Genomic DNA, 22003 nt, shown 5'->3' on the forward strand with positions numbered 1-22003 from the left:
CTCTCAGAAATGTGTTAATCCCTCCAAGTGATGCTCTGCCAGGTATCTTAACTCCCTGTTTGTTTTAGGACTTTCTCACTGAGTGAATAACATGTTCAGTTGTACTGAGGTCAGGCGACCTAACTTGACCAGTCAAAAATATTCCACGGTTTGGCCACAATAGAAAAAAGTCATTGGCTGTTTTTTGCTGCGTGTTGAGTATCATTGTTCTGCTGCATTGTCATAAAAGTCAGAACTATGCATAATTAAAGAGATGAAAGTCCTACACTACTAATCCAATATGGATGTGCTACCGAGTCATTATCAATTCCATACTAACATGCTAGAGCAAAAAGACAAAAACAATGAAAGACGTGCCATTGTCCTACTACTTAACCCTCTGTACAGTATACATAAAAAACTAAATTTGTTCCTCGTTTCCAGCTGACAAAGAAATTGATTTACATTCTTGTTTCTGTAACGTTTGCTTAAGAAAGTTGGATAGAAATATAGCTGACAGTGTATAGCCTGGATGTACTCAATAGTATGTTTCACAGTGTGTCTATCAGCAGCACTGTCTCCTGGCACACTGGAGCCGATGATAGCCTGAGGCCTCCAGCTCTAAAATTTAGATCAATTGAAAATGGAAGATTTGGCAGGAAATGAAATAACAGAGTGAAATGCTGGGAACAAGCTCCACGGGATTTTCCTCATCTTTTCATCCCTGTCAAAACCAAACGAGCCATTGAAAAGAATACTGAAACAATAGAGCTGGGACGATTCACCTATCTCCTGATTCCATACCATCACGATACTTGGGCGCAGATTCGATATGTATTGAGCTTTTTAAGTATTGCAATTCTACAAATATTGTGATTTGATATTATGATTTATTGCTATTTTTGTTAACTTTTTTAACACTAGACAAAAAGGGAAAAGTTGAATCATACATACATACATACATACATATCATCTAGGGACTTTTACTATGGAAAAACTCTAAATTGATACAGTAAAAATCTTTGATTTTCAGCATGTATGTCAAATATGTCAGGCATTATTTATAAAGAAATTTCCAGCAACCCAAAAATCAAAGAATAAAGACATTTCCCTCACAAATTAGTGGTATTTTCTTTTTAATTTATAAGGGACATGTAATGTTTTATACTTCTGGTGAATATAATCCAATCAATCTTATTTCCATATATGTATTTTGTATATACAGTTCCCTTTGTTAACACCTTATTTTGAAAAACGGATGTAGTCACACGTGTATACTTCCGCTAACTTCTCCAAGTCCGTCTCTAGCTCTCCCGTCAGCTCCGTCCTCTTTATACATCCATGGTCAGCTCCATCGGGGCCGTTTGAATGCATTTAACATAAATGTCAGTATATGGGTGCTCTACAGTTGTAGCGTCGGCTGATTTAACCACGGAGATGAGAGTGACGGCCGGCTTGACCGCACGTTACCGCAATACAATAACGTTTCCTGTCCATGACAGAGTTAGCATGCAGCTTTAGCCGTGATGTCTAGCTCTGCTTTTCCTGCAATGTGTGAAACCCAAAGTGTTTCCATCCTTTACTGGATGTGTAGTGTTTACCACTTTAGATTTAAATTGTGAGGGTGCAGGTCGTATCCACACAGACCCTCCGCCATTTTCTGCGAGTCATTTTGGCTTTGTTTTGGTATTTAAAACGGCTATGACGTCACGTTACTCAGACTACAACAATAAAAGCAGTACATTCCTTCAACCTCCGCATAGACTCAAATGAAGCAATTATATTGATTTTGGCATTAAAGGAAAACAATTTTAAAATCGTAAAATAAAAAAATCGCGATACATATGTGAATCGATTGTTTTCCCTTCCCTATGAAACAAGCTGCACAAGCACTTTGAAATTTATATCGGTCACCATGTTCATGTGTATTCTATAGCTTAATTACCTATTTTAGTGACCCATCTGACAGCAAAGCATCTGACATGGGTGATATTTAACCCTGGGGCTGTAATGCACAGCTTTGCGTGCATTACATCAAAGAGGATTTATCCATAAAGAAACAAGAAAAGAAACAATTTGTGAAAATGCTGTGTACAATAGGTTACAAATTGAAGTGGCTTGTGTCCATGGAGCAGAGATAAAAACAAAAGGAAACATCCAGTACTGCAAACACATTACACACAGGCAAACGTCACAGGCTGACCAAAAGGACACAATAATGGCCGTGTGCAAACACACCACAACACGCTACAAACACACTCACAGGGTGAATCTGAGGAACAGAGTGGGAGGACGGACGGAAAGAGAAAATCTGAGAAAGTGAGACGGAGAAAAAGCAATGATAGAGGGAAGTGGCAGGAGCTGATTGGAGGAGAGCCATGGAGTGAAACTGTAGATAGTGTGGAGAACACAGTGTGGTTACTGTGAAACAGCTGTGTCAGCTTTCAGCACACATACTGGACACCATCACATGCACAGCGTGGATGAAGTCAAACACATATGTATTCCCTGTGATACACAAGTTGTGGACACAGTGACTGACACGCATACTCGCACTCTAACGTGGTTGCCAGATCCAAGCATGTAGCATGTTGCACACTGAGCCCCCTTTACAACAGGCATTAAAATATCCATCCAGACTGTATCTAGATATGATTTAACCTGATTACATTTACACCTGGTATTAATATGTGTCTCCAGTGAGATCCGATCGCTCTGTCTGAAGGGGCTGAGAATTAGGCTGCATTATGTGCAGGCAAAATAACACTCTAAATCTTAGTGAGGCAAAACTGGCATGGCCATTTTCAAATGGGCCCCTTAACCTCTGACATCATATGTGAATGAAAATTTAAAAAAAAATAAAAAAATATCAATATATATTGCCTTGCTTACAGTATCGCAATATATTGCAATATATTGAATCGTTATCCCTGTATCGTGACACGTATTGTATCGCCAGATTCTTGCCCATAGACAGCCCTAAGTGTAAAGGGGATCACTGACTCCCACAGCCAGAAACATTGACATGTGTCATCCACATACACTTCCATCTGATTCCTGCAGCTTTTTGGTTTTGACAGTGCATCTCACACACGCACACACACACACTCCACAAGCAGAGGAAACATCAAGTCAAGACATGGACAGACTGCAAAATATATTCATCAATTCATCCAAACACTCAGAATGTGCCACATAAACAAAGGATGAATGAGTGAATGAGTGAAAGTGAGTGTTGTGAGAGCCAGCCCAGTAAATAGGCCATCTGCACCGCTCAGGTCTAATTTAGGAAAGGCAGGGAATGAGTTGAAACGACTGGTGTCAAAACTCCTGCGAGTAGCCAGAGAGATGGCCGAGTCTGTCCAGTAGAGATATGACCTGACACAAATAGCGAGATAGCACTTTGTTACAATAATTGGCATGATTAATTATATATCAGCTATACTTTTCTGATCATAACATCCACAAAATATTACTGTTAACATACTGCAAACACAACAACTGTCTACACACCTATTCCAGTTTCCTAAATTGCATTGCTTTGTGGCCTGAAAGGTAATCCAGTAACGCCGCTGTTCTAGCCAAACACTCAATGATCGCAGGGCCTGCGGTTTTATCTGCCGGGCCCTTGGGCACAGGTACAAGCTACAATCTATTCTTGTCTGCAGGGTGGCAGCCAGGTTAATTAAGATTACATTCTCTGTGGTAGTTTTGTTTTCTTTTTTTTTTGTTTTCGTCTTTGTTTGCGCGGGCCAGGCGAGGGTCAGTGCTTATGACGGTGCTCAGTCACAGCTGCAACTAATAAGTAATTAGGAATGATGACAGTTTATTTCCTTTCGGTGTCACAAGACTGCCAACTACACACACCAGCAGCTGCAAAGAGAGCATTTCACAGACTTTTAGGATGTTGGTCCGTATGAGTTTTAGTTGATGAGATCAGCCTTGGTGGCCTGAGCTTTCTTTTGCTCTTCATGTTAATAACACTGGTGTGCATCGCTCCCTGCAAACCCTGTATGTGTGTGTGCTTCTGTGGCTCTGTTCTCTAACCGGCCAAACGGCTTAATAAACAACACAATTCTGCTATCCACTTGTTTCAGATGTGTTCATCAGATGTGCCAATTATGTTGAGCTTTTATGCTCAGAGTGAACACTGCAGCTACAGTTTGAGCAACAAACAATGCCAGTAGTTGCGATTGATATTTCTATTTTTTCAAATCTTTTGTAATTCTTATTTCTATTGTAGGGTTATTTTTGTTGTTTTATAGCCTGTGGTATGAACATATCTGAGCTTTAGAATGCATAAAGAAAAGAACAAAAAAACAGTAAAAAAAAAAAAAAATAGCCAATTTAATTCAGTGCTTGAAATAATGAGAAAATATCCACTTAGATGACCTTAGATCAGAGTACAGCCTACTCTTTGAATAATATGCTTCATTGCTTATTTCAATTTTAGTCCACATTAGATGTCTGAAAACAGAGGCACACAAAAATACATGTTTTTTTGCTCTGTTACATTAAAATAATTTCAAAAACCTTTTGGCTCATAGAGGCTTTTAGAGGCATAGAGGCTTTCCATTGTATTGTTGCACTTGATTATCATAATATCATTCCATTACATTATGAACTAGTACCACTCTCCACTGGAGCTTTAGAGCAGTAGACCAGTCAGCCACTCGCACAAACTATCACCAAGCAGATCTCAACAATTAGAAAGCAAGGAACAAGCAACACCCAACACCGCTCTGTTAAGACTCTGACTCTACGGTAGAATTTTCAGTATTTTATCAAAAAGCCTTTTCATTTCTGTCCATTGTGTGGGCCAAATGCACGATGCTTTCAATTAATGGAGAATGTTGAAATAACGACCACATATGTCTGCAAAGAAAGGGAAACATGTACATACACACATACACAATAACACATTCTAGACCTATTTAGTCTCTTTTATGGTCTTCAAGTTGCGTCATTTTCCCGAATGATTCAGTCTGAAGGGCAAGGCAGCGTGCAGTGTGCATATGTTGGAGCGAGAGAGAGACTACGTATGAGTGTGTGTGTGTGTGTGTGTGCGGCAGTGTTCTCCCTTCTCTGGGGCATATGCAAGCCACGATCAGTGTAGCACTTAAACAAATCTGACCCAAGCAGTTTCCAGCTCCTGCCAAAAGCAAATAGTCTTAAACGGTACATAATACAGCACAGAGCAGAAGTAAAAAAAAAAAAAAAAAAAAGGGAATGGGTTAGAGCAACACAGAAAAACCATAACAAGGAAAAGAACGCAGTATGCAAAAAGAAGAAGGGGGGGTGGGGGGAGAGTGGGACAGAGAAAGAGAATAACAAGCGTAAAATGCTGGCGGTGGAGGAGAGGGAGAAGGGCAAACGGCAACAGAAGGAAACGAGGCGGAGACAGATCGTAAGAAGAACGAGACAGAGCATGTTTAAAGGCAATTTACGACTTTACTGCTACCAGGAATTACATTTGAGACCAATTTAGTGACCAAAACAAAACAAAAAAAAAACAGAAAAAGCTGTGTTGCATTAAACCCATTCTGTATTAATTGAATTCTGGACAAGTATGCAAATAAAACTTACTTTGAGCACCTGAGGTGAAGTAATAAAGACGTCATCGGCATCGGGAAATATGACCAACATTGCTGCATGTCAATTTCTCTTTTTTTTCTGAAAATTATGAAATGTAATTTGCATTTAATTGCAAATAAATATCCATGCCAGAATGTAATGTTATATTTCAATCAAGATGGAACTGAAAATAAATATCTCATTAATATCTTAAAAGTCTTGGTAACATACATTATATATAATCATTGGTGGTTCTGGTGTGACATAACAGTATCATCAATATTATTGATTTACAATATAATCTGACTTTAACGTCACCTTGACTGTGGATTTAAATGAATATGGGAGAGATTATTGAGCTCAACCTTTATGTAACACTTCTGTACATACTGTACACAGTATGTACTGTACAGTATGTACAGCCTGTATTCTGCACAGAAACAAACTCACCATGTAGCCAAAACCTTAAATCAGCAAGGATAGGAATCTAAGCCGGACCATCAAATCAGTAAAGCCTTGTTTTCCTGCATGTTTCATATGCTGTGGGCAATACAGCCAAAATCTTCTATCCCAATATCATCATCATTTCATATCTCAATAGTGATATATATCACAATATAGCATGTTTTCTGGTGATTCAAAGTTAATGTGATAATAACATATTACCACAAATTTGTTTTAACGCCACTGATTTCTTTATCGCATTAATGTAACTTGTGATTTTTAGTGTGAAGTTTTACAGCTAGAGTGGTGATACTGATATTATATGATCCTAGAAAACCTAATCCATTGGTACCAACCATGTCATATTATCTTGTCACAAAGGAGGGAAAATAATGCTCCAGACTTATGCTAAATTTTGGCGAGCAAAAACTGGCATGGCCATTTTCAAAGGGGTCCCTTGACCTCTAACCTAAAGATATGGGAATGAAAATGGGTTCTATGGGTACCCACGAGTCTCCCCTTTACAGACATGCCCACGTTGAGCCCGCTGCGTTAAAGAAATTAGTGGTGTTAAAACTAATTTGCGTTAACATGTTATTATCGTGTTAACTTTGACAGCTCTAGCTGAAATGCATAAAAGCAAAAATAGAGACATAAAGACCGAGTCAAGCTTTCTCCTAGTTTAATAGACTGACAAAGAAGATAAAGAAACCAGGTTTCTGGAAGCCTTTCCAAGACATTTGTAATTCCAGCGGGACCTGACTTTAAGACCAATTATAAATCCAAAAGCAGACATAAAGCTGTCAAATGTAGCTTGTCTACAGCACATGATGAAAATATAAACAAACGGGATGAGAAAAAAAAGACGAAAAGTTGTTAACAGATCTCCAGACTGCCACCCTTTTGTCACATCTTTACCCGTTTTAGAGACTTTTAGAGTTTTGAGTTTTTAAAAGTGCCAAATAGATTAAAAAAAGAGACATTTGCACAATGAGTAAATGTCAAATAAAAGTTTCTTTTTTCTATTCTGAAGTCCAAGTGCTGGTATTATGTGAAGCGAGCGAGAGGGAGCGAGCGAGAGTGAAAGTGTTATATCTCAAAACCGAAACATGCTTCGTCCTGTCCGCTTCGGCCTGCTGTTCTGCATTTACAATGGCTCCACTGGTGTGTATGTACACGTGTCAAAAAGATGCAGGCAGGAAGAAGAAGAAGCGAGAGAAAGACGGAGAGTGAGGCATGAAATATTCATGCCAATAGTAATAAGGGATATTGACTTTAACTGCATGTAGAGCGTGTGTGTGCATGCCGCAAGAACATGCACACTTTAGGATGACTAATTGTCCTAAAAACAGGATGAGATGGGTGGAGCCTTCTGTGGGGGGCCTGTTGAGTTACAACCAATCCCCCTCTGTGGGCTTGTCTCTCCCTCTCTGTGCTACAGTAGCATCAGGAGAGAGAAAATGAGGAATGGAGGGGGGAAAAAAAGGTTGAGAAGGGTTAGCAGCTTGCTGAAAGCCCCTTACGCTGGGCCTCCACAGACAGACGCAGAAAGAGCGAGCAAGAAGGAGACACAAGCTGAATCTCATTTGCTTGTGTTTTACATTTCCTTCTCACTCTGGAGCCGTTCCCTATAATATCCAGAAATATAAACACCGCTTTTCGGAGAATATTATTGAATAATGGCAGTCACAATATGTCATCATTTCCTTCCCATTTTTAAGTGTGTGGAAGCAGAGGGAAACAAGTTTGAAAATACGCACCTCTAACAAAATGCTTAATGAGGCAAAGTCGGCTTTTGAAACCTCCGAAGGGTCTGAAATTAACTTTTTTCACTGGCTGCCACTGGTCTGCCACTTTTGAAATCTATGCGCTAAATGAATGAATAACATTTTAGATCTGATGTCATTCAATGTTCAATATATTTTACAAAAAAAACATTATGTGCACGGTAAATTCCAGTGTTTGAATTACACCGTAGCTTCTGGTGGAGCCCTATTTTTCGGGGTAGGGAGGGTACTGTATACAGTACTGTACTATACTTTATTATTGTCATCTATGGTGGTTATTTGCTTAAAAACACACAATTCAAATAATTAGGAAATAAATTATTGCATTTCTATTCAAATATTTGCTTTGATTAAATACAAATTGTATTTAATAGTTTTAATTATATATAATAAGCTGCTTAGAGCTAGTGTTAGAAAGTAAATAATTCCCTCTCTAATATCTATTTTATATTGCTGTGAAAACATCTCCTTCAAACAACTGGATTTACTCAAGTTTCTCGCCAAAAACTACATTTTACAAGATTACATTTGAACACATCATGATAACGTTATAACTTACCTTTGCCCAATACTAAATTTTACCAAATAGAGCACTATGATGTAGCCCAATAGCAACTCCGTTAACATTTGCAGCTCCATTATTTAACCAAGCAGGACTGTGCTGCCCACCGGCCGCTAATAGCTAACGTTAACTAGCTCTCCAGCTGACGATTTTAACACCGATTTGTTGTTCACAATGTAGCATTATCAGGGTTGAAATAGGGCGTGCCGCTTTTTTTTTTTCCTCTCCACCACGGCTCCGGTTCCAAACAAACTGAAACATGCTACAGCATGCGTATGGCATTATGTCATTGTGCATGTGTAACAGTCGGAAAGCATCAATGAGAGGAATCTATAGTCACGGAGGCATGCGATGCCAAGGAATCGGACAACTAGGAACCGGTTATCAACGGGAACCGATTCTCTTTTCCTGCCTACCAAAGTGGCGGATGGCTTCGCGATTTTTCCCACCGCTGACAACAACAGGTGTGTTAGACTGTACTGTGACTGGGCGGAGGAGTGAATCATATATTTCTCATAATTGTCAACATCACATGCCAAGACAAAGTGTGGACTACAAGTACATGTCAGTATAAAAAATACTGATGTCAACACCCACTGAGACAGTCACTCATGATCAGTGGTGGGTAGAGTGGCCAAAAACTCAAGTAAAAATACTTTGCAGAAAAAAAGTACTTGAGTAGAGGTAAAAGCAAAAAACAAAATCAAAATAACTACTTGAGTAAGAGTACAAAAGTATTTACTGAAAAAGTTACTTGAGTAGCAAGTAACGAATGCATCCAAATTTTTTTTTAGCTAAAAGTGTGCGGCATTAAAACTACTCTGACAAGCACAATTTACTCCAAAAAGTTACTTGAGAACACATAACGGAGTAAATGTAACTCGTTACCACCCACCTCTGCACATGATGTCTGTCTGCCATTGCTGCCTGGGCAGGTAACACATATCGCTCCAGATTCGCTTTGCCCTTTGCCATTGTATTTCAGCCATCTAGGCTTGCCGTAGTCAGATCCCATGCTATTGCACCGAGACGCTCGAGAAAATTAGCGTCGGCTGCCGGCCAAACAGTTTACTACTCATTTAAGTCCAGCCAGCTACTTTATCATAAAGATAGAGAAACGTGCCAATCCGTCTGTATCAGTCCCGCCCACACATGCTCTATATAAAAGTGTGTGTGTTCTCAGCTGACAAGTTGTGTCCCAGCCCAGTAGAGAGCATAGAGTCATCTTGAGTGTTAGCAAATATTAGCAAAATAATTGATGAAAAAATTAAGGTCTGAGCTCCAGAGAAACTACAGTGTGAACTAGGGATGCACCGATACCGATACCGGGTTGGGTATCAGGCCGATACTGACTCAAATAGCTGGATTGGATATCGTGACAATGGGGCCGATCTGTTCAATTCAATTTTAAGTTTATATACTATATACATTATATACTGTAATTGAATTCCTGTTTAAGTTTTGACCAATTTGCTGCTGCATTAAAAAGGTTTACACTTAAATTCCTGTTAATTTTGAAGATTTTTTACCAAGTAGCTGGTGTACCATTTATTATTTGAATAATAAAGAACAATTAAATAAATGCATATCTATGTATTTATTGATCACATTTTGTTTAACAAAATTAGGAAAGAAATATTTAAGTTAGGCCTGATGTTGCCTAAATACACTATATGAATGATCCCAGTTACTTCCACACATTGTGACATACAGCTTATTAAAGTAAACACTGGTAACGGAACGGTACTTGGTATCAGCCGAAGCCCAGGTATCGCTATCGGTGTCGGGACTAGAAAAGTTGGATCGGTGCATCAATAGTGTGAACAGAAAAGACTGAGACCCCATCAGAGCTGAAGTGGACCAGAAAGAAAAAAAATGAGTCCTCTTTCAAATAAATGATGAATGTGAACGCAAAAAGAACCGAGTCTCTTTTCTGTTGGTCCACGTTTATGTCAAAGGCGCTTTCACAAGCCATAGTCTGTTTGGCAAGTCCAAATCAGAGTGAAATTGATAGTTTTGGTTTGTTTTCTATTCAGTCTGGTTCAGTTTCACAGAGCACAATTTAAAGCGGAACAACTTAAAAAAAATATTCTGCTAAAGGGCATATACGAAGGAACAAATTTCTCTTTTTCATCTCGAAAGCTGCTACTTCCATGCAGGGAATCGCAGTCAAAGTTTTTTCACTTTGACTCAGTACTGATCTACTGTGCGCACAAATCCCTTCTCCAGTTTATCCGACTTTATAAATGTCGCTATTTTTGTGGACTATATTTAGCATATTCTGTATGTTCTACAGATGTTCTCTCGGACTTCTGCAGAAGTCAAAGTCAGTCCTCTCCCACTCAACCTGTTATTTACCTGTGTCCATCTCAACAAATGTCCGCACAGGCGAAACCACATCTCGCAAGCAGTCTGGGACCAGTTGTTTTGGTCTGCACCAGAGTACGATCACTGCATTCACAACCGCCCAAACAAACCACACCAGAGTTTGATTAAAACGGACTAAATATTGGCTTGTGAAAGCGCCCTAAGAGGACTGAGTGTGGTTCATTTAAAAAGGAATATCTGTGAAAACACCTCTGCACTGTTGCAAGTCTATGGGAGACGACTTCGTACATATCCACACACACACACACACTCACAATCTCCCAGGTTTAATGAGTGGCTGCACTAATGAGCCAGTCGTGCTTTTAGTGTGGCAGTAAAACACGTCCAAGTTAACTCTCACATCAGTCTAATTAAAAAGCCTCACTTTAAATCAATGGAAACACAGAATGGTTACAATAGACTTTTGGCGGCTTAAGGAAATATCTTTAGCGTGGAGTTTGGTTGTCTGATTCCAGTTAAACCTAATCAAAGTCAATGAATGAGCTGCGCATTTTCGGAAACATGGGCAGACTTTGATTACTTCTTGTTAAAGGCCTGTGTTTGTGTGACATGGGAAACATTTCTGACAGTAAAATTTCAAAGCTTTTTCCCATGACTATTCCATCATGTCATACAGTACAAGTTGCATTAATAAAATTTTACCTGCGGCCAAATGTCTCATTACACTTTTCTCGCTGGGAGACAAACATTCCTGACTTTTACAGGACCTTTCAGAAGTACCTATATTTAGTTTTCAGCAACAGGCTCAATCCATGGCTGGTGGATTGCTTTTCTGCCTATTGAAATACCCAAAATTATAAATATATATAAAATGATATTTTATATTATTATTTGCCTCCTCAACATGCAAAACGTAAATTGTGATGCAAATAATTAACCTATAAAAGTGAAATTTTTGTAGGATCAGGGGTAGCAAGAGAACCGGCAATTTGGCTTCTAACATGTGCCAGCACAAAATCCTACGCTGCATGAAAAAAAAATACTTACGAAATACAAAAAAAAAAACTACGCTAGAGTTTTCTGATTCCACGACTTCTTTACTTGGTCTACAGCTTATGAAGCAGGAAGCTCTCAAGAAGTATCTGGGGCAATAAGAGATGTTTCTTGTATTTATTATTATTTATAGAACTTAGCATATGTTACTGTTACCTGAGATCTGCTGTCCAAGTTACCTCTGCAAAGACCGACTGGTGATGGTGATTTTAGTCTCTTGTTAAGCATTTAAGCTGTTCTCTGGCCATGTTAAGCCCTGTGTGGCCCTTCTGAAGTCTTAAGTCAGCCTGACAGGTAAAATGGATGTTGGTGAACATTATGTGAAGGGCTTACTGGTCTCAGATCTGTACCTGGAAGGATAGCTTGGTCAAAATGGCAAATATGCAATTGACTTACAGTCAATTCCACTTATACTTTAATATTTCACTATCCCTGGGCACATTTGGGAATGGGTATCATTACGATTTTATCGATACTACTATTCTTATTGATACTCTTTATTGGTTCAGTTCTTTATTGATACTATAATCGGTTCTTTTTCATTACTAAATAATTGCTTTTTATAAACATAGATTAAAAAATAAATAAAAAAGAATAAATTCAGAACAAAATTAGAATTTATTTATATTTTAAATGTGACTAATTGTTGTTTTGAGAACAGGAACAGTAATGTTTACAACAGCAAAGTCACTATATAAATATTATTATTATTATTATTATTATTATAATATAAGATATTAGCTCACTGGAAACAAATCTAAAATGTCAAACAAAATAAAAATAAAATAAATAATATTCCAGAGTGATGTTTAGAAAGAAGCAGCATGATAATAAATCACACCAAAATGTTAAAAAGTACTGATAAAAGAACGGATAATTTCGGTGCTTATCAATACTACCCGTTTAATACCGGGTTTCGGTACCCATCCCTGGGCATATTGCATGGATAAATGCAATCCTAGAAATGAATATGTGTCTTAAACATATTGTTCAAAGCTATAGTGCATAAATACTACACAAAGGCGTATCCCATATTCAGTCCATCCCGTCCGGCATTCTTGAAAACTAAAATAAAAAAATGGTACAAGAAACATTTCAAGAAAATAAACTGTATGTCTCTGTACACAACAACATGGAGCCATTGCATGTTGATGCAGACACTATTACTATCTATCTATAGAGATAGAGATAGAGATAAACAGATATACATACAGATATACATATACATATATATACATATACATGCCTCATGGGAATTGAACCTCTAACCCAAGCATTGTGCTAGCCACCACAACATGCTGCACAAACCCTGTGATCTCGATGGTCTATGCCATTGTTCACCACCACCGAGTCATTCAGATGAACTGGCAGTTCTGTAGGCACTACTTGTATGGTAGCCGCTGATTGACGTTTATCTCGCCAAGCCCCTTAGGGGCTTCAAACAAGACCTAATCACACCAGCCACAACACCAGAGCCTCTATTATATTTATGTTGAAGCTACACAATTGCCTCTCGTAAGGAATCCATTAGCCCCTGTTTAACACGTCCACATTAAGGAGGGTGGAGGAGAGGACGAGACCGGGGCTGTAGGAATAACGGAATAATAAAAAAGGGAGTAATACGTTACATGTGAATGTCACAAAGCAGACAATGTGTCTATTTTTCTCTTCTCTTTTACGGATTTATCAACCTCTAGCCAGCTCGTGAAAGCATTACACATGTTGCCATTGTGAACACCTGGTGTCTGGTAGGTCTTTCCTATAGGGAGTGATGTGTTGTGTTTGAAATAAGCAGAAGAGAAACTGGTCAGTGTGAACACCATGGTTTAACAGACAATGGGAAAATTCAAGAGGAGTGACAACAGAATACTGAGCTGTTTAAATGACAGGAGGACTGAGAAGTGCAGAGCAGAAATACTGCAGCGAGTTACAACAAAAGATGGAGGCAAAAACAAAAAATGTAAGAGTGAGATCATCATATCAATAAATCAAGCTTACAAACTCAATAGTTTTGACAGAAGTGCCTTCAGTATTTTGATCATGTAGCTCATGAAAAATAAGGAGTGTCAGTTTTAGTAGCTGCAGCTGTTATTTCAATGTGTCGGATCCACATTTCATCAACATTTAAGTTAAGTATTTATTATTATTAAAAAGAACTCAGATCGGGATCAGGGCCAAAACAACTTGATTGGGACATCCCTACACATTACCACTTGTTTTACAACATCCTTCAGCCAAGCCTGAGCCTCCGTCTGTGACGAGGGATTGTCAGAAGGGATCATCTAAATCTGCAGATTAAACTGGAAATATTGATATCCAAATATTTGTCTGAACTTTGAAAACCCCCCATCTACATTGTTGATTCAGGACCAGACCTAGCCAAACCAGCATCACAGCTTGCCAAATATAAATTAATCACACACTGACACCAACATGCCCTCAAACTATCACCAAATGTTGTTGAACACAGTCGACAGACAACGGTGTCATATTTCAAATCCAGCACCTGATGCTTTAAGGACAGGCTGAGCAGTGGTAAGGGCAAACTGGGAAAACTAGCATATTCTGTATTATGAGTAAGCAATGTTACAATATATACTGTATACTGTGAGGCAATAGCATATCAAATCAAGCGCTTCCTAAACAACGTGATCTCACAGAAATGCGTGAAATAACCACGACCTCTTGACCTTGCATTATTGGTGTGTGTGTTTGAGAGAGAGGGGAAGAGAAGGTGGACAATTGCACACAATGTTTCTGTAAGTTATTAATAACTTACTCAGAATGCGGCTTTGTCACTTTTTGCCCCACAAAAGTAAGTAAGCTCAACCGAATCCGCCCGACCTGGGGCATCACTAGTGCGCACCCACAGCGACAGCCTGTGAAAACCTTTCCTGAATGTTGTGGCTACAGTCAAGACTAGAAGAGTGATTTAGGCTACTGTAGAGCAGATGGGAAACGAAAATGCATGCGCTGAATTCAGGTGAAGAAGAACCTTATTTTAAGTCTTGTTAAATAGCAGGAATGTAGCACAACCTGAAAGTGAAAGCAGTGCTCTGTTGATTTATTGGGTAAAATGTTTTGGCACAATTTGACTTTGCTTCTAGGAGATGAACTGTGAATAAGGACCAGTCAAAGATTTGTACATTAGCAGGGATGTAAATTAATTTAAATGTGAAAGTGCACTAAAAATATTTTGTCCCTAAATATCTATGAATAATCGTGATAAATAATCGTGATCTCAAAACTGATCAAATAATCGTGATGGGCGCCTGGTTAGCTCAGTTGGCCTCAGTCCTGACCGCGGTGGCCCGGGTTCGAATCCGGCCTGTGGCCCTTTCCGCATCCACTCTCTCTCTCCCCCCTTTCCAAGACTCTATCCACTGTCAATAAAAAAATGGTAAAAAATGCCCCCAAAAATAACGTTAAAAAAAATAAAAAAAATAATTGTGATTATCATTTTGGCCATAATCGTGCAGCCCTAGCTTTCATGCAAACGTTACACTGGTTACAGATAATAAGCGGAACAGAGGGATGGTGTCTCGGTCCATCCTCCCCGCTGGTGGGAGACTACTTTGACCAGGAAGAGACTGTCGACGGCCACTCCACTATGGTCTGTCTCCAGAGCTGACGCCCGTTCTGAACGCTCTCCTCACACGAAGTTGTGTCCCAGCGGCAGAGAGACTGTGGGGTGCTAATTCTTGTCTTATTTGTGGTCTGATAATCAGTAAATTCATCAAATTTAGTGCCCCATATCTCTATTTTCCAAGCTACTGTAGCTAGCTATGTCACATTTGTTGACGCTGCGTCGTGGCTTTAATCATACAGAAGTTGTAGTGTAGGCCCCTTGCCCACTTTTTTAGAATTTTTGAAAATTATGCGGTGCTTAGGCTCAGACCTGGGGGTGAGGTTACACTTACACGCAAATAAGAAGCAGCACTGACTTTAAACTCCCTGAACTGAACAAAGTCACTGGAAAAATTTAACTCATGGCAACAAAGAGTGTGAGTGTGCAGACCTGAAGGTACAGCATTTGTACAAATGTTTGAGCGTGTGTGTGTGTGTGTGTGTGTGTGTGTGTATGCGCACATATATGCACACGTGCATTCCATATTGCCTGGAACTAGCTTATGTTTCAAAGTAGTGTGCTGCACCTTGAGGCCCCCATGCATCTGTTCTCATTTTACAACCTGCCTGTAACTCAGCAGAGTACGAACCTGTGAGTACAATGTGCTCCACTAAGCACCTCATTACAGAAAAAGACCCTTTGTACCCCACTGAGGTAATAGGTGGGTGGGAGGAACCTTTAGATGAAGGAATCAACACAGCAAAGTGACAGCGCGATTATCCCTTTCATGACAAAACCTCTGTACTCCCAGCTCCTTCCACATTCATAAAACTGTGATAAACTCTGTTGATTCAGAGCATGATGTGCGTCTCTTGCGCTGGCAACATGGAGCGGGTGAAGCTGAGAAACTTATTACTAAAGCCTTGAGACCATGCACTCTTGGTGATACAAGGTTTTGGTCCAACAGCAGTGGGAGGTAAGTGGTCAGTGAATCATGTTATTGCACGGTGTAGCATGGTGTGTTTACTCACAACGTAGGAGAGCAGCAACCCAGTAAAATAACAACGTGATAAAAGGAGGCGAAAACAAGCAAACATACAAATAGTGCAACAAAACAACGATGTGGCACCATAACACAACACGTTCTTCAACAAACAAAACATTAACTTTCCAATCTCATAGTAGTAATTCCATCAAATTTACAGAATTGTTTCTCATCATATTCAACGGAGTCAACGCCACAAAAAAAAAGAGAGACTGAAACAGTCCCTGTAATTCCAGCTCAGCACTACAAACCGAGCAGTACAGCTATAGTGTTTTTACACATACTTGTCAACCCTCCCGACCCTGAGAGTTGAAAAGTAAAATTAAAAGTAGGACTATTTAACATAAAAATGCTGTTGCAGTGTACTTATTATTTTGCTAATTCAATTCTTTAAAGTCACCAGAATGCAGGAAAAAAAGTCTCTGAAACTAGGGATGCACCGATTCCGATACTGGATTGGATATCAAGCCGATACTGACTCAAATAGCTGGATCAGATATCTGTGACAACGGGGCCGATCTACTCAATTCAGTTCTATGTTTATATACAATATACATTATACACTGGAATTTTAATTCCTGTTTAAGTTTTGTCCAATTTGTTGCTGCATTAAAAAGGTTTACACTATAACTGTAATTCCTGTTAATTTTGAAGATTTTTCACCAAGTTGCTAATGCATGATTTATTCATTTGATAATAAATACCAATTCATTAAATATATATCTGTGTATTTATTTGTTACATTTTGTTTTACAATGCTTAAAAAGCGATGTTTAAGACCAGCCTGATGTTTCCTTACTCCTCCTAATAAAAGAATGATCCCAGTCACTTCCACACAGTGAGGCATACAGCTTATTAATCAAACACTGGTATCGCTATCGGTATCTGGAGTGAAAAAGTCATATCGGTGAACCCCTATCTGAAACTCAGATTTTTCTGTGGGAGGACACCCAGACCCCCCACTTTGGTTTTGACATCCTGGACTGATGGTTTTGTTTAAAAACTCAGCCTCAAAGTCAAACACCTAAGCTGAAAAATCACAACACAAATAACACTTAATTAATCATGACCACTGAGGAGAAATGATTTGAGATCATGAATGGCATATCCATACAAATTCCACAGGAGCAAGACAGCAACTGTATGAACAATACAACAGAACACAATACCTTTTTCTTAACACTGGATGTTGTACTCTGACTAAATAGTTGGCTATTATCTGATAACAAACGTGCAGGATGAACTATAGAATATAATAACTTCTCAACATACAGTCCAGTAACTATCTCTGGTTCCCTAAGAGTCACACAACAACATGTTGTCTAACTGCAGTGAGTGACTGAAGTCTATCCGGGTCCATTCTATACTCCACTCAGCTCCATGCTGATCTGTCCCTTTGTCTTCCTCTGCCTGCAAAGAGGAGCAGCCTCCTCCACATCACACACTGACAACCTCCGGAGCAGGAGCACTTCTAAAACCACATGACAACATCCATCCGCCCGACACAAAGTCACAAACACTATTGCTTTAAAGCAGTGTAATAACCTCCAATTCGGTTGATTTTCCTATCTGCGTTTGTGGCTTTGCGCACTGGCCCTGCTGCTGCAGGCAGGCAGGCATACACATGTGGAATGTGGAGGGAAGCAGCCGCCTATAACAATAACACACCACACACACAACACACAGCTAGTGTCCAAGTTGAAATGCGAAAATGTGCAGTGTGTGAATTGCCATGTGGCTTCCGACGCACGTAAACGCGGTATAGCGAGGAAACAAAGAGAGAAAAAGCTGCAGGATTTTTTTTTTTTTTTTTTTTTTTTGCTCATGTGCAGCAGCTAGCTCCCAACATGACATGCTAACCTGCTGAGTCTTTAGTGTCACACAACCGAGCTTCTCTTACCTGATGTGGCATATCAACCTTCACTTTGTGCAGTAGCAGAGAGGGGGGGGGTAAATGTTGGAGCCAGGTCGCCAAAATGTTCCCGAGTCAGTCAGTGGAGAGTTGAAGGCAGCTTCTTTTTTTTTTTTTTTTTACAATTTCCCCCACGCCGAAAAACTTTTCCTCCGATATATAAAAGCAAACTGTCAACAGAAGAAGAGAGGAGGAGTGATTATTAGAGCAGGCAGGGCTATCTAACGGTCAGCCCGGTGGGGGGGTGGTATAACGGTAGAGAGCCCCGGTGACGTCCCGTTACTTCTCACTAATGGACACACTGTTACGACAAACGTCATTCAATAAATCTGGCAATTTAATGCCTGGCTCAATACTCGAAGTAAACACTTCTCAGAAACAGGACTTTAACACCACATGTCGGGACTTCTGGGACATTCGGCACACAAGTTACACGTTAATGAAGCACTTCATGCAAAACAAACCAAGTTTAGTGTCTGTCCGCACTGCTTTCTGTCCGCACTGCTTTCTGTCCGCACTGCTCGCTATTTTGTTGGGAAAACGTGGGACTAAAAGCAGAGAGGGAGGGTAGTGTCTATATGGAACTGAAGAGTGGCTCCTAACCATTTAGCTGTGATATATCTGTGAATTAATGTTACTATTTGTCAACGTACACGGCCATATTCAATTGCCACATTTTTTTAAAAGGGGGTTTCTGTCTCCGTCCCCGTCTCCGTCCACCTCCACACATGATGAGCGGCGGACAGACGGACAGACAGCGCGTTACCGGGGCTCGGACACTGGCTAACACACAAACAGCAGCATATATATATATATATAGTGTTAGCTCATGTGTTGTGTGAAATGGCCTCTCTACGCCTCTGAGTACATTGTTAGTGTCAGCGGCATGTCACCATCCTGCAGCCCGCTAGAGAGCAATAACAACAGCTAACCCTAACCCGGTACCAGCTCCGGTAACAGCAGCGGGAGCAGCAGCACACTTCACTGGCCTGGATAAGCGCGTGTGTGTGTGTGCCACTCGGCCTGAATGTACTTCTCAGTAAAACGAAACGAGAAAAAGAGCAAAACTACATTGTTACTACACTAAACGGAACACTCTCGAACAAGTAAGAGAAAGTAGAAAATAACTTACATTAGTCCATGCGTAGGGCAACGTAAGCAGACACTGTGTTAGTCCAGTTTGTTAGATCTGTATCAACATAGACGGGCAGCACTTCTCCAGAGTCCCGCCCCCCCCGTGGTTTAACAGTCAGGCATATCTATACATATATATAATCCCCCTTAGTGTCCAATCACAGCGCTCCACTCCGGAGGAGAGGCTGCTCCCATTGGTGGAGCAGCGCGTCAGTCTCAAGCAGAGTCTCCAGCTGTCTCCTTACCATATAGGGGTGTGTCGTGACGTAGCAGACAGCCTGATAGGTAGTAAACAATTTGGTCAAAAATGAACAGTTAATAAAACAATGAAAAAATTAAATACAAGTATAATAAGAGCTACACTCCAGTGTTTGTGATGTTCAGTGGCGTTTGCTTGCCTGCATTCATAGAGACTGGAGAGATGTTGAGAAATTATACATTATACATTTCACACATATATTTCTGTGTACAAATTTGTGTTTTGACAATTTTCAATGCGGCATGTACGTTGTAACTCCACATTTCTCGTCATGAATTATTTATGATTTACCTATACATAATATATGAAAGTTCCAGCATCCTCTTCTCTCTCTTTCTGATCTCTCTGTCCTGGAAACTGGTGGTAACTGATAGTATACACATACCAAGAGCAGTGAAAAGCATTTTCACTAACCCACTAACCAACTGGTCTGTGTCCATAGTGTATACATGGAGAGAGGCTAATTTGTCTACTTGGTGGAAGAATTCAGAGGGAATGATAGGGCCCCGTGGTGCTATGCAATGTCACCCTTGGGAGGTTTTATTATAGCACTTCAATCACCACATTACATTACCCACTCTGTAATTAGGAGTGATTTTCTTCTTAAATCCATCTCTTGTCATTTCTCTGGATTGGGCTATGGAGTGCACAGCGCCAGCCTGGCAAAGTTTGTTCGACTATGGTGTCTTTTTTTTATGGAGTGCATACCAACTGGTTTTTAGGCCATTTGGCCATTACAGGGATCCAATCTATGACCTTACAATAAGTTGACAACATTCCAGTTAGTAATCCACAACTTGCCGTACGTTTCACGCAACAGGCAACATTAGCCCCTTTCTGACAAATGGAAAAAAGACAACTTGAAGCCTGCTTATTGGTGGCTTTGAGTTCTCTGTGAACAGATTAGGGTATTTCGAAGCTTGCTTTCTGTGCTGTGTGAAAGGAGGCTTTTAGAAAGCCATCCTTCCTGTTCAGCATGTGATATATGGCATGTTACATGTTGGGGAACAAATGAATCGTGGAAGTTCAGCTCTTGACTTTCTAAAGGCAGTGTGAATGAGTCCAGAACTTATACCGTTGCAGAATACCTTTTCGCTGGGGCTGTAAGGCAGTGGAGATGTATTAATCATAGATTGAGTTTAATATTGTTACAGTTACATCAACAAGATTATCACAGTTGGCTGAATGGAACATCTACTCTGGCAAACAGCTGTAATGTTGCTGCCTTCTAATTTTCTTCAAATGCTCTGTATTACTAAACTAGACTAGACTAGACTGTTACACTATTCTGGGCTGTTTTATATACTATACCATACTATAATTTACTTTACCACACTATACTCTACAGTACTATACTGTGTGCTACTATAGCTATACTATTTTATAGTTTTATACAGTACTACACTCTGTGCTATACTATATCCACTATATTATAGTGTTAAACACTATACTCTGTGCTATAATATATCTATACTATATTATACTGGTATACAGTACTCTACTGAGTGCTATATTATATCTTTACTATATTATACTGTTATACAGTACTATACTACCATGCTATCTATACTATATTATACTGTTATACAGTACTATACTCCCATGCTATACTATACTATACTATACTGTTCTATATTATACAATACATTATACTGTTACAATGTGCTGTGCTATCCCACACTATACTATACTATACTTTATTACACTACACTTTATTATATTATTATATTATATTATACTATACTATACTAAATTTTACTCTACTCTACTCTACTCTACTATTCTATTCTCTACTATACTCTACTCTACTATACTATACTTTACATTATTATACTCTACTCTACTCTACCTATACTATACTGTACTATACTATACTAAACTATACTATATTATACTATACTATACTATACTATACTATACTATACTGTACTATACTATACTAAATTATACTATATTATACTATACTATACTATACTCTACTCTACTATACTATACTGTACTATACTCTACTCTACTATACTATACTATACTATACTATACTATACTATACTATACTATACTATACTATATTATACTATACTCTACTATACTATACTATACTATACTATACTATACTATACTATATTATACTATACTCTACTATACTATACTATACAATACTATATTATACGTAATCATAGCCTACTATGCCACAGTATGGTTTACATTACCATCCATTAGATGAATATTATCGGGGTTCTCTGGTTCTAAAGTTAACTTCCTTGAGGCTAATTCAACTGCTGCATATATTATGATGCTAATCTTGTATGACATTTGGCCAAGTGCCTAAATATAAATGTCAAAGCTAAATGGTTACGG

At 39.2% G+C, this 22003-nt stretch overlaps 1 protein-coding gene across 1 annotated transcript in view; it reads right to left on the minus strand.

Annotated features, from left to right (window-relative positions):
• LOC119489497 (vitamin D3 receptor A) overlaps window positions 1-19527 on the minus strand; it is a 104886-nt gene extending 85359 nt beyond the window's left edge. The window contains exons 1-2 of the mRNA XM_037772012.1: window positions 19385-19527; window positions 18241-18422 (exon numbers count right to left, since the gene is read on the minus strand). The gene's annotated coding sequence lies outside the window, so the exon portion shown is untranslated. The remainder of the gene's footprint in view (window positions 1-18240; window positions 18423-19384) is intronic.
• Between the last annotated feature and the right edge of the window lie 2476 nt (window positions 19528-22003).

Source organism: Sebastes umbrosus, chromosome 6, assembly GCF_015220745.1.
Source record: "Sebastes umbrosus isolate fSebUmb1 chromosome 6, fSebUmb1.pri, whole genome shotgun sequence".
Classification (NCBI taxonomy): domain Eukaryota; kingdom Metazoa; phylum Chordata; class Actinopteri; order Perciformes; family Sebastidae; genus Sebastes; species Sebastes umbrosus.